The 10,617-nt window shown below is 36.3% G+C and overlaps 1 protein-coding gene across 1 annotated transcript in view; it reads left to right on the plus strand.

Moving 5' to 3' along the window:
* Positions 1-10,617, plus strand: part of LOC306881327 (paired box protein Pax-3-like) — a 46,725-nt gene that overhangs the window by 1,033 nt on the left and 35,075 nt on the right. The window lies entirely within an intron of this gene.

The following is a 10,617-nucleotide window of genomic DNA, read 5'->3' on the forward strand; positions in this document are numbered from 1 at the left end:
AATTAGTTTTAATTATCAGTATTTTATTAGTAATTGTTATTAATTATTACATTATATTTATATTAAGATAATGTACTCCTAGAATTGTAGGCTTAAAATATGCTTTATTTATTCTACCAGAATCCACATAAAATCAGCAAAATGATTTGCTTTATGCATAAAATGAGCAGAAAATGTATGTTGTGTAAGCCAAATGTGATGTGGCTTTCTATGCTATTGATATTTATAGCCTTATATGCACTAGCTTCTAGTTTTACTATGTGATTTAAATTAAAACAATGACTTTAATCAATATAGCAACAATAGTGGTAGTACAAACTGTGTAGTAATAGGCGATAGGTGTGTTGCAATTTATTTCATTTAAGAGCACCAGAAGTCTATAGGAGGGCAAACTATAGCTGTATGTTTGTTTGTGTGTTCATTCTGAGCCACTTCACCTCTCATGGCCACTTAACCTTCAGTGCTCTTTCCGTATGTTCAGTGGTGTCTGTTTACACACACTCAAGCCTGAACACTTTTAAGTGACCTTTCAGCTTTGGACATGCCATTTATTGTGTCTGCCTGTGGCTCCATATGATTGCCAACTCAATATGTACACTAGGGTGCCCCAAGACATTTATAAGAGGCTGCAGAAAGTAAAAAAAAAAAAAAAAAAAAAAAAAAAATATATATATATATAAACCAAGTACATTAAATTTAAGTAATTGTATAATTAAAATGTTAAATGTGACCATTGAATATCAGAATGATTTCTGAAGGATCATGTGACACTGAAGACTGGAGTAATGGTGCTGAAAATTCTTGGCATGATAGCAATGAATTACATTTTAAATTATTACAATAGAAAACAGGTATTTTAAATGGCAATAATATTTCACAATATTACCGTTTTACTATATTTTTGATCAAATAAATGCAGTCTTAGAAGACATGTAAAAAATCTGTGGCTACAAACTTTTAATCATCAGTGCAACATATATAAGCTTAGTGCATAATTTCTCTCATTCAGGTCTTTTTGAGGTCATCGTGTGAGACGGTCAGTGTGTGTGGCGCTAGAGGGCAGATGAAATCTTTTTAAAAACTCTTTCATCTTTTTTGTCATGTGTGTGTCAAATGTGCCGATTACTGGCTGGAAGACACAGGGGAACAAACCTTCTGTTCTCCACCAGCAGCCTGAAGCTGAAGCTTGTTTCGGTGTGTGTGTGTGTGTGTGTGTATTCTTTTGTGTGATGGTGGCTAGTCATTTGCATGTTCTCACATACATCCTTTTAGTAATGTGCAAAGGTGAGTGTGCATGTATGTTTTTATTTTACTCAGATATCTGCGTAAGTTTGGGCACGATGGGTGAAATTATGCTTCTCATAAACAACTTTTGTACTAAAGACTTCTGCTTGAAAATAATTTAAATAGTGTTTGAATATGAATTGATTTTATTTTGTAGTCGGATAGTAAATGACAGTAAATTAGAAAAGCCAAGTGTCCAGCATTCATGTGAACATTGGGTCACACTCATTAGATTGTGTAAGCTTGTCACATTCTAATCCTAACACTGAGAATTTGATCTACAAGTTTTAATCAGGTGATCGTGCAAATGGCAATATTTTTACATTTTTGAAGAGATATTAGTGGTGGTTTGTGTAAAACATGCTGTCATGATGCTAGGATGTAGTGTGTGGTTGCTAAGGTGTTGTTAGGGTCTTAATTGCTGGTCCAATATTCTGGTCACTGGATATGACTCAAGTTCCTACTACAACGTTTGTCTATGGGATTTTTGCCATGTTTTATTTTGACCTCCAGTCCTAAACAATAATAGCCAAAACAAGCACAACTAAAAATTCCTTGATATAGTGGAGACATATCGTTATGTTGAGGTATAGAGTCATTCAAGCACAAGTCTTGTTACTCCTGTCACTAATTAAGGCATATTTTTCAATGCACTGATACATTTTAAGATTCCATAACCTGTCTTCTTTCAGACTAGTGGAAAGAAAGCCTCCAAAAATAAACGTTTAAGTGTTTATTATATTGCACTTTATCTATATGTGTCAGTATTACAATTACAATACATTTTGTCCAAATGTTTTTTTTTTTGCATACACCAAACCAGTCCAGTTACATAGGGGTTTGTTCATTTATAATTTACCCAATTAATGTAACTAAAACTATATGTATACAACATTACTATTCCTAAAAACATGCTGACAAATTCACTCTTTTTCCAGGCTGTTGTCAGTATTTTCTGAATTATTGAGTTATACAAAGAGAGATTCAAAATTCCCCTTTGTAAAAAAATATGCCAACAAAATAAAACACGTTTGTGTACCTGGCTTTATCCAGTGTTTAAATTTATGCTCTGGAAGTGTATGCAAATACAGTGCCCTCCACTGATATTGGCACCCTTGATAAATATAAGCAAAGGCGGCTGTGAAAATAAAACTGCATTGTTTATCCTTTGTACCTGGGGGGTGGGGGTGGGCAATCTCATTGTGAAATAAATGCTTTCTCTAGTTCATGTTGGCCACAATTATTGGCACCCAATTATTGCAACATCCTTTTCTCGGGGTAACAGCTCTCAGTTTTCTCCTATAATGCCTGAAGAGTTTGGAGAACACCTGATAAGAGATCAGAGACCATTTACTTCATACAGAATCTCTCCAGATCCTTCAGATTCACAGCTCCGTGTTAGTACTTCTTCTCTTCAGTTCACCCCACTCATTTTCTGTAGGGTTCAGGTCAGAGGACAGGGACAGGGACAGCCAAGGTAAAAGATTCATTTTGTGCTCAGTAACCTATTTTTGTGTTTATTTTGATGTTTGTTTTGGATTGTTGTCCTGGTGGAAGATCCAAACACAGCCCATTATAAGATTTCTAACAGAGGCAGTCAGGTTTTGATTTTTTATCTGTTGGTATTTGATAGAATCCATGATGCCATGCATCTGAACAAGATGTTCAGGACCTCTGGCAGAAAAACAGCATTAAAGATCCAGCACTATATTTAACCGTGGACATGGGATACTTTTTTATCCCTGTTTGTACTAAACTCATCTGGTGGGTTTGCAAAAAGCTCTTTTCTCAGTTTCATCTGACCATAGAAGCCAGTGCCGTTTGAAGTTCCAGTCGTGTCTGACAACTGAATTTGCTGAATTTCGTTATCTGTTAAAATGTCATCTTATTCACCTGTGGTGTCTTGCCTTAATAACCTGTTCCTTATAGTCTGAGGTAACCTGCAGTGAAAGTCAAGCATAATGACGTCCAACTTGTGAGGATCTCTGAACTTTGTAACCGAACAAAGATGCACAAGGGCAGATTTCTCTGTGTTCGGGACGAGCGCGGGTGGGGAAGAATGCCTCCATTGAGACGCCGAGCTTCAGCACAGCCTTTCTTTGAGGTCCAGTTGGGCTTAAAATGTTTAAGACCAGAGAAGGATTAGAGAACAAAAAGATCCTTCTCTGTCATCAAAGAGGATCTTCTCCTGGACTCATCTAACCGCTCTCCACGCCTGCCCGCAGGTCTGAGCGATGCCTAGAGAGAGGAGCAGAGTTATAGGGACAGAGGAGGGGTGCAGATTTCAAAGGTAATCTTTAACTCTAAGCCCGGCAGACTGGCTGAAACAGACTCCCTCCTCCTAGTCTGAGCCAGCATGTTGTCCATCCCTCCCAGTGGGTTCGTCGCTCCCCCAGTCGCCGGCATTCTTCCTGCCCTTTTGTTCCGAGGGCACTGAAGTGGCTGTATTCATGGCCGGGCCGAGCCGAGGAGAGAGGAGGATTTTGAGTGACCTCGAAAGGGGGTGACTTTAACTCGAGACCTCTAAGTCTCTTCCTAAAACAACACTCCCTTGAAACAAATACCTGCTTTGTTCCGGCATCTCTTTCAGGGCCGCGGCGGGTAGGCTATTAACACAAAAAGAGGGCCGTCCAGGAGAGAGCTGTGGTCAACCGACATGATCCCAAAACAGATATGGCTTGTGTTGGCGTATGTAGATGACCTTCTCTGAAAGTCCACGCATAAGGAGCACACTTTGTTTTGTTTAAACTCCCTTCGGATGACATGGGACAATGTCTTTTGAAGCCTGGATTGTTGATCGTTAGATTTTTGTTAAAGATTCAGAGGCATTACCAAAGATTTTATGGTTTAGTTTAGTTTAGTTTAGCGCATACATGGGAATAGCCTGATTGATTCAGTGATCTTACAGCCTCTCTTTGACACTCTTTTTGTTCAGACAAAACATTTATTTAGGTATTTAAAAGGACACTTACATTGAAATTTACAGTACATTTATTTGATCAACTGGGAGCAACACCAAGGTTTTGGGTTCGATTCTCAGGGAATATACATAATGATGAATTTTGATACATATATTGTCCTTCAAAAGTTTTTCAAAGTTTCTTATGCTCACCAAAGGTTATGCATTTGAACAAAATGCAGTATTGTGAAATATTATTACAATTTAAAATAATTGTTTTCTGTTTTATTCCTGTTTGACAAAGCTGAATTTTCAGCATCATTACTCCAATCTTCAGGGTCACGTGATCCTTCAGAAATCATTCTTATATGCTGATTTGCTGTTCAAAAAACATTTATTATTATGACCAAATGTTGAAAACAGTTGTGCTACTTAATATTTTTGTGGAAACTGGAATACATTTTTTTCAGGATTCTTTGAGGAATACAAGTTCAAAAGAACATCATTTATTTGAAATTCGTTAGTAACCTTTTACTGTGACTTTTGAGACTTTGGATCAAGCTAATCAAGTATCCTTCCTATGTAAAATTAAGAACAGATTAGTTTTAGAAGTAGTGTTTGGTTTTTAGTGTGTTATGGAACTTCAAGGATGCATATTGAATTTAATGCAAGGCTTGTAGCTGGCTGGTTGCTGGTCACGGGACATCAACACTGTGCCCTTGAGCAAGACAATTAACCTCAGGATGCTCCATGGGGATTGTGTCTATATAGTGCTGATCTACTTTGAAGAAAAGCTTCTGCTAAGTGGCTACTTGCTTAAACATTTTTGCACATTTTGAGGTGTAAAGTACAGTTCAAAAACAGTCCCTTGTTTTAATTTTGTGAATTTTCACTGATAAGCACATGCTGTTTTTAAAGGTATAGTTCACTCAAAAATAAAATTCTGTCATTTACTTACCCTCATGTCGTCCCAGTCATGTATGCATTTTTATTTTTATTTGCTGAACATAAAGCAGTCTCATTTCCCACTGACTACTATATTTTTGTCTGGACTGATCGTATTTGGATACCAACTTTCTTCAAAATTGAAGTCAACGAGAACTGAAGCTGGTTGGTTACCAACATAACCAATGTTGGGGGGGGGGGGGGGGGGGGGGGGGAGTGACTTGCATGCATTATCACTAAAAACTAATTCCAAGTGCTGTACATCCCCTTGCAAATTTGATCTTAAATCAATATAATCCATTAGCCATTTGAAAAATACGCCACAACTTGTGATATTGACAGGAACTCCCCTCCTCTCTTTGACCTTGTGAGGATTTCAATAGCTTCTTAATGGACTGTTTGTGGATGCGTGTGTTTGTATATAGAAAACCAGCTGACAGAATGTGGAATAAAGATTGCATGGATGAACTTTTTGTAATATGCATGTCAAATTTGATGATTACTGGCAGAAGAACAAAAACTGGACATGCATTTTGTTCTGTATCATGTTGAAGTCGTAGTTTCAGTCTGAAAATGATCTGTTAACCTCTGACATATGAAGATGTATGGCACAGTAGCCTCAGTTAAGTTTCTAATTAACTGTGATATGTTTCAGGAATATATCTAGATGCAAAAAGACAAGCATTGTTCAGTTGGGGGTGTGTGGGAGATGTTTGCAGTGAGAGATCATCCCAGCCCGAGGCTCTCTATAAAACACAGATCGTCCCAAACAACGCCTTTCTCTGCCCTCATGAAGGAGCGTTGCAGGGGTAAAGCACAGGACACAGAGATCTAATATGATCCAGACATTAAGACACTAAACTGATGCATTTGTGCCTTTGTGCAATTGAGGGGAATGTTGACTGGATTGTTTTGGTCTAGAAAAGACAAATGTATTTAGACAGTTCAATCTTTTTTCTTTGTGGAAATTAAGGAAAAACTGAGCATGAACATTTATTGGCCAGTTACCCCGTAACTTTTTAGGAACACACTCTCACACACAAACTATAGTTATATGGGAAAAAGCTAATATTTTTATTTACTTATTTTTAATACAGGTCTCATTAAGATCTAGGTCCCGCTTAGTTTTAGTAGATATTAATATAGTTTAAGTCATTTAAGAAATGAAAGGTTTAATCAGGAACAATGTATTAAATTGATGACAATAAAGTGACAATAAAGACTTTAACATTGTTACAGAAATTACATTTTATTTTATTATTTGATTTGATTTGATTTTATAGATCTTATCAAGGTCTAGGTACCACTTTACAATTTAAGTTGTAACATACTTGTTACATTTTTAGACCTCAAGGTGGCGTTGTTGACTTTGTGCTGTCAACGAATGTAGTTCTAGAAATAAAAACCGTTTTCTGTAGTTTGTTGACAGCGTTAGCTATTAATTGATTAAATTATTACTGTTAGATATTATAATTCCTTGTAAATATACTCTGTTTCCTTTAACTTTACATGCAATTCAGTCCTAACTGAGTAGAATACATCTGTTGAACTCTTAAGACTATTCTGGTTAAATGAACGGAAAGGCAGAGAAATATTGGCGATCTCACGGTCACCTGATGCAGGATGACAGGCAGAAGGTGTGAATCTGCTGTGTTGAGCGCGCAGGAGCTGTCCGACAGCAGAGGTGCTGAAATCACACACAGGTCGCTAATTATCTCCACTCACAGATCCCAAAACACTAGCGCTTACCTTAACATAGCTGTTGCACACGCATGTGTGCACTAAATAAATAAGAACCAACTAGTTTCAGTGCACTTCTTTACGAAAAACTTACATATGTTTGTGTATGAAGGAGACAACATGAACAGGTGCTCATTCTGTTCATATAAGGTAAGTATTGGTTGGTTACATTTTCGTTTTTTTGTTGATGTTGAATTTGTTTGTTGAGAGAAAATTATAAAGAAATAAAGAAAAAAATAAGTAAAAAAATTAATACAAAATCAGTAGCCCACAAAATTGTTTGGACACTCAAGCCACACCTGCTATGTCATATCATTGCATTATACAGTCGTGGTCAGAATTACTGGCACCCTTGGTAAATATGAACAAAGAAGGCTGTGAAAATTAATCTGCATTGTTAATCCTTTTGATCTTTTATTTAAAAAATTCACAAAAATCTAACCTTTCATTAGATAATAAGAATTTAAAATGGGGGGGAAATATCATTATGAAATAAATGTTTTCTGTAATACACATTGACACAATTAACAGCACCCTTTTATTCAATACTTTTTGAAACCTCCATTTGCCAGTTTAACAGCTCTAAATGTTCTCCTATAATGCCTGATGAGGTTAGAGAACACCTGACAAGAGATCAGAGACCATTCCTTCATCCATAATCTCTCCAGATCCTTCAGATTCACAGCTCCATGACGGTGCTTCTTCTCTTCAGTTCACCTCACTCATTTTCTACAGAGTTCAGGTCAGAGGACTGGAATAGCAGAAGCTTGGTTTTGTGCCCAGTGACTCATTTTTGTGTTGTTTTGGAGGTTTGTGTTTGGATTATTGTACGGTTGGAAGATCCAAACATGGCCCATTATAAGATTTCTAACAGAGTCAGTCACTTGTTGATTTTTTATCTGTTGGTATTTGATAGAATCAGTGATGCCGTGTGTCTAAACAAGATGTCCAGGACCTCCAGCAGAAATATAGGCCCACAACATCAAACATACAGCAGTATATTTCATTGTGCACATGGGGTACTTTTGATGTGTTCACCAAACCCATCTTGAGTGTTTGCTGCTAAAAAGCTCATTTTTTTAGTTTCATCTGACCATAGAAGCCAGTCCCATTTGAAGTTCCAGTCGTGTCTGACAACTGAATATGCTGGAGTTTGTTTTTGGAAGAGTGAGGAGAATATTTTTGTTGAAACCCTCCCGAACAACATGTGGTGATGTAGGTGCTGTTTGACAAATTTTTTATTAAGGTTTTCTGACCCCGAGACTCAACTATTTTCTGCAATTCTCCAGCTGTGGTCCTTGGAGAGTCGTTAGTCACTCAAACTCTCCTTCTCACCGTGCATTAGGACGCATATAGACACACGTCATCTTCCAGGCAGTTTCATAACATTTTCTGTTAATTGGAAATTCTTAATTATTGCCCTGATGGTGAAAATGGGAATTTCCACTGGTCTATCTCTTTTCTTAAAGCCACTTCACTAATTTGTGAAGCTCAATTATCTTTTGCTGCATATCAGACATATATTCTTTGGTTTTTCTCATTGTGATGGATGATTAAGGGAATTTTGGGCTTTGTTTTCCCTCCTATTTATATTTCTGTGAAACAGGAAGCCATGGCTGGATAATTTCATGTTCATAATCACCCTGGAGTGCTCAAAATTGTGAATATGAATGGGAATATAATTCAGAGATACTTTACTCATAAGAATTTCTAGGGGTGCCAATAATTGTGTCCAACAGGTATTTGAGAAAAACATTTCTTTCATAATGAGTTTTTCCCCCATTTTCAATTGTTTTAGTTCAATGAAAGGTTAGATTTTTGTGATTTAAAAAAAAAATATATATATATATCAAAAGGATTAATGATGCAGGTTTATTTTCAGAGCATTCTTTGATCATTTTACAAAGGGTGCCAATAATTCTGACCACGACTGTATATATACATATATATATATAATATATACATAACGTAAAATATTACTTTTTATTTTATTTATATTTGATCAAATTAATTCAGCCTTGGTTAGCATAATTCCACTTGCAATGACATTCATGCAGAGAAATGCCACTGTTTCTTATTTGTTTCATACACCCTCTGGTGGACAGAAGTATATTGCACGTTAAAAGTCTTTGATAGCTTGAATTTTCCTATCTCTCAGGCTTATCACCTGTTGAGAGGAGCGCTACTGGTTGCCCTGATCACCTGAGAGCGATAATGCCGGAGCACGGGCCCCGGGGCCAAGGTTCACCGCGGGGGCAATAAACTCCCTGTCCCCCTGCCATCATGTAAAGACATTACTGTGCCCCGCGGCCCTCACTACAAACGCTTCATTTCCAAATGCTCTCTGCCTCTTACCGGGTCACTTTATTCACCCCGTGTCATGCAAAATTCTTAATTTCCTTTGAATCCCAGCGCTACTGTATTGCCTTGAGTTACTTACATTCATTACCACCTTTTAATTAGCACCATCAAACACTTCACGGTTTACAGTGGCTCAATGTGACATTAGTCGAGACTGTTAAACTCATTAGCAAAAACTGATAAGGGGTAAAGGTGTGAGTTGGCATTTTCATCTGTCAGAAATTGATAGGATTATAAAGAGCCGGTATGTAAGTTTTTTTTTTGTTTTTTTTTAAATGTAAAAAACATTTTTAATGCATATGTTTTTTGTTTTGTTTTTTATTTGAAATAATAATGCATTTTAATTATTATCATTATTATTATTTTAATGAATATTTCCGTTTTCTTTGAAAATTATTTTAGTCTTTTTAGTGACAAATGCTTCAGATATTATTTTACCTCTCTAAAATAATAATAACAAATAAATGCATGAATAAATAAATAAATAAATAATCAAATAAACAAATCTGATCTCAAAATTGTTGGCAATTCTTGTTCGTGTTGCTCTGAGCTTCAACTTTGCCAGAGCAAACGCGTTTAACATGAGAAGGAAACCTCTAACAACCATCCCTTTATAGTTATTCTAATGAGCCGGGGGAGTAAATAAAGTCATCCCAACAGCAAGACTCCATTGTGAAGAGAAGTATTATTGAGTAGTTTGTCACTTTACTGTAAGAGCGACGTGTTTCCCACAGCAGCTCGTGCGGTAAATATTTACTTAAGCATTAGACAGTGAGGTGGGATGAGTTAAATAGTTTCCATAAGCTGCTTGTTATTTCATATGTATACAGCTATACACAATATATATGTATTGCACAGCAAAACATTAGATTTTGAACTGAAGTTTTAGCTGACATTCAGTAAATATAATTTTATATTAAAATGTAGAAAATAGTTATAAATGTGTATATTTTAGGTGCCCTGTTGACTATCTGATCACTTTTAACTTTGCATTTAAATAATTTTGAAAGTGACAAATGGAATCAAAACGTGTCTCTCAGTCGAGCAATAATTATAAAAGTATTCAAAAAAGTTTTAGATTTGTGTCACACTGTCAGTAATGTCCAGCCACCTGCTGTAACTGTAGCTGTGGGTTTTATGTATGCTTGAACACTTCATTTATTTAGTATAATTATGATGTTTTTAAAAAAGTTTCAAAAGCGGCAATGAAAAAAGTGCATTGAATTTGGACCCCTTGGTTTTATTTTAATACGTCAGTAATTTAATTTTAATTTTACATCACTGTAAACTCGAATTTACAAGTACTTTGAAAACCTGTGTGACCCCTATCTGGTTGGAGCAAAGAGGCCCTTTTACCTTGAAGTTTGAGAGCGAGAAAGGGATTATAA

Source organism: Barbus barbus (genome assembly GCF_936440315.1).
Source record: "Barbus barbus genome assembly, chromosome: 15".
Taxonomy (NCBI): Eukaryota; Metazoa; Chordata; class Actinopteri; order Cypriniformes; family Cyprinidae; genus Barbus; species Barbus barbus.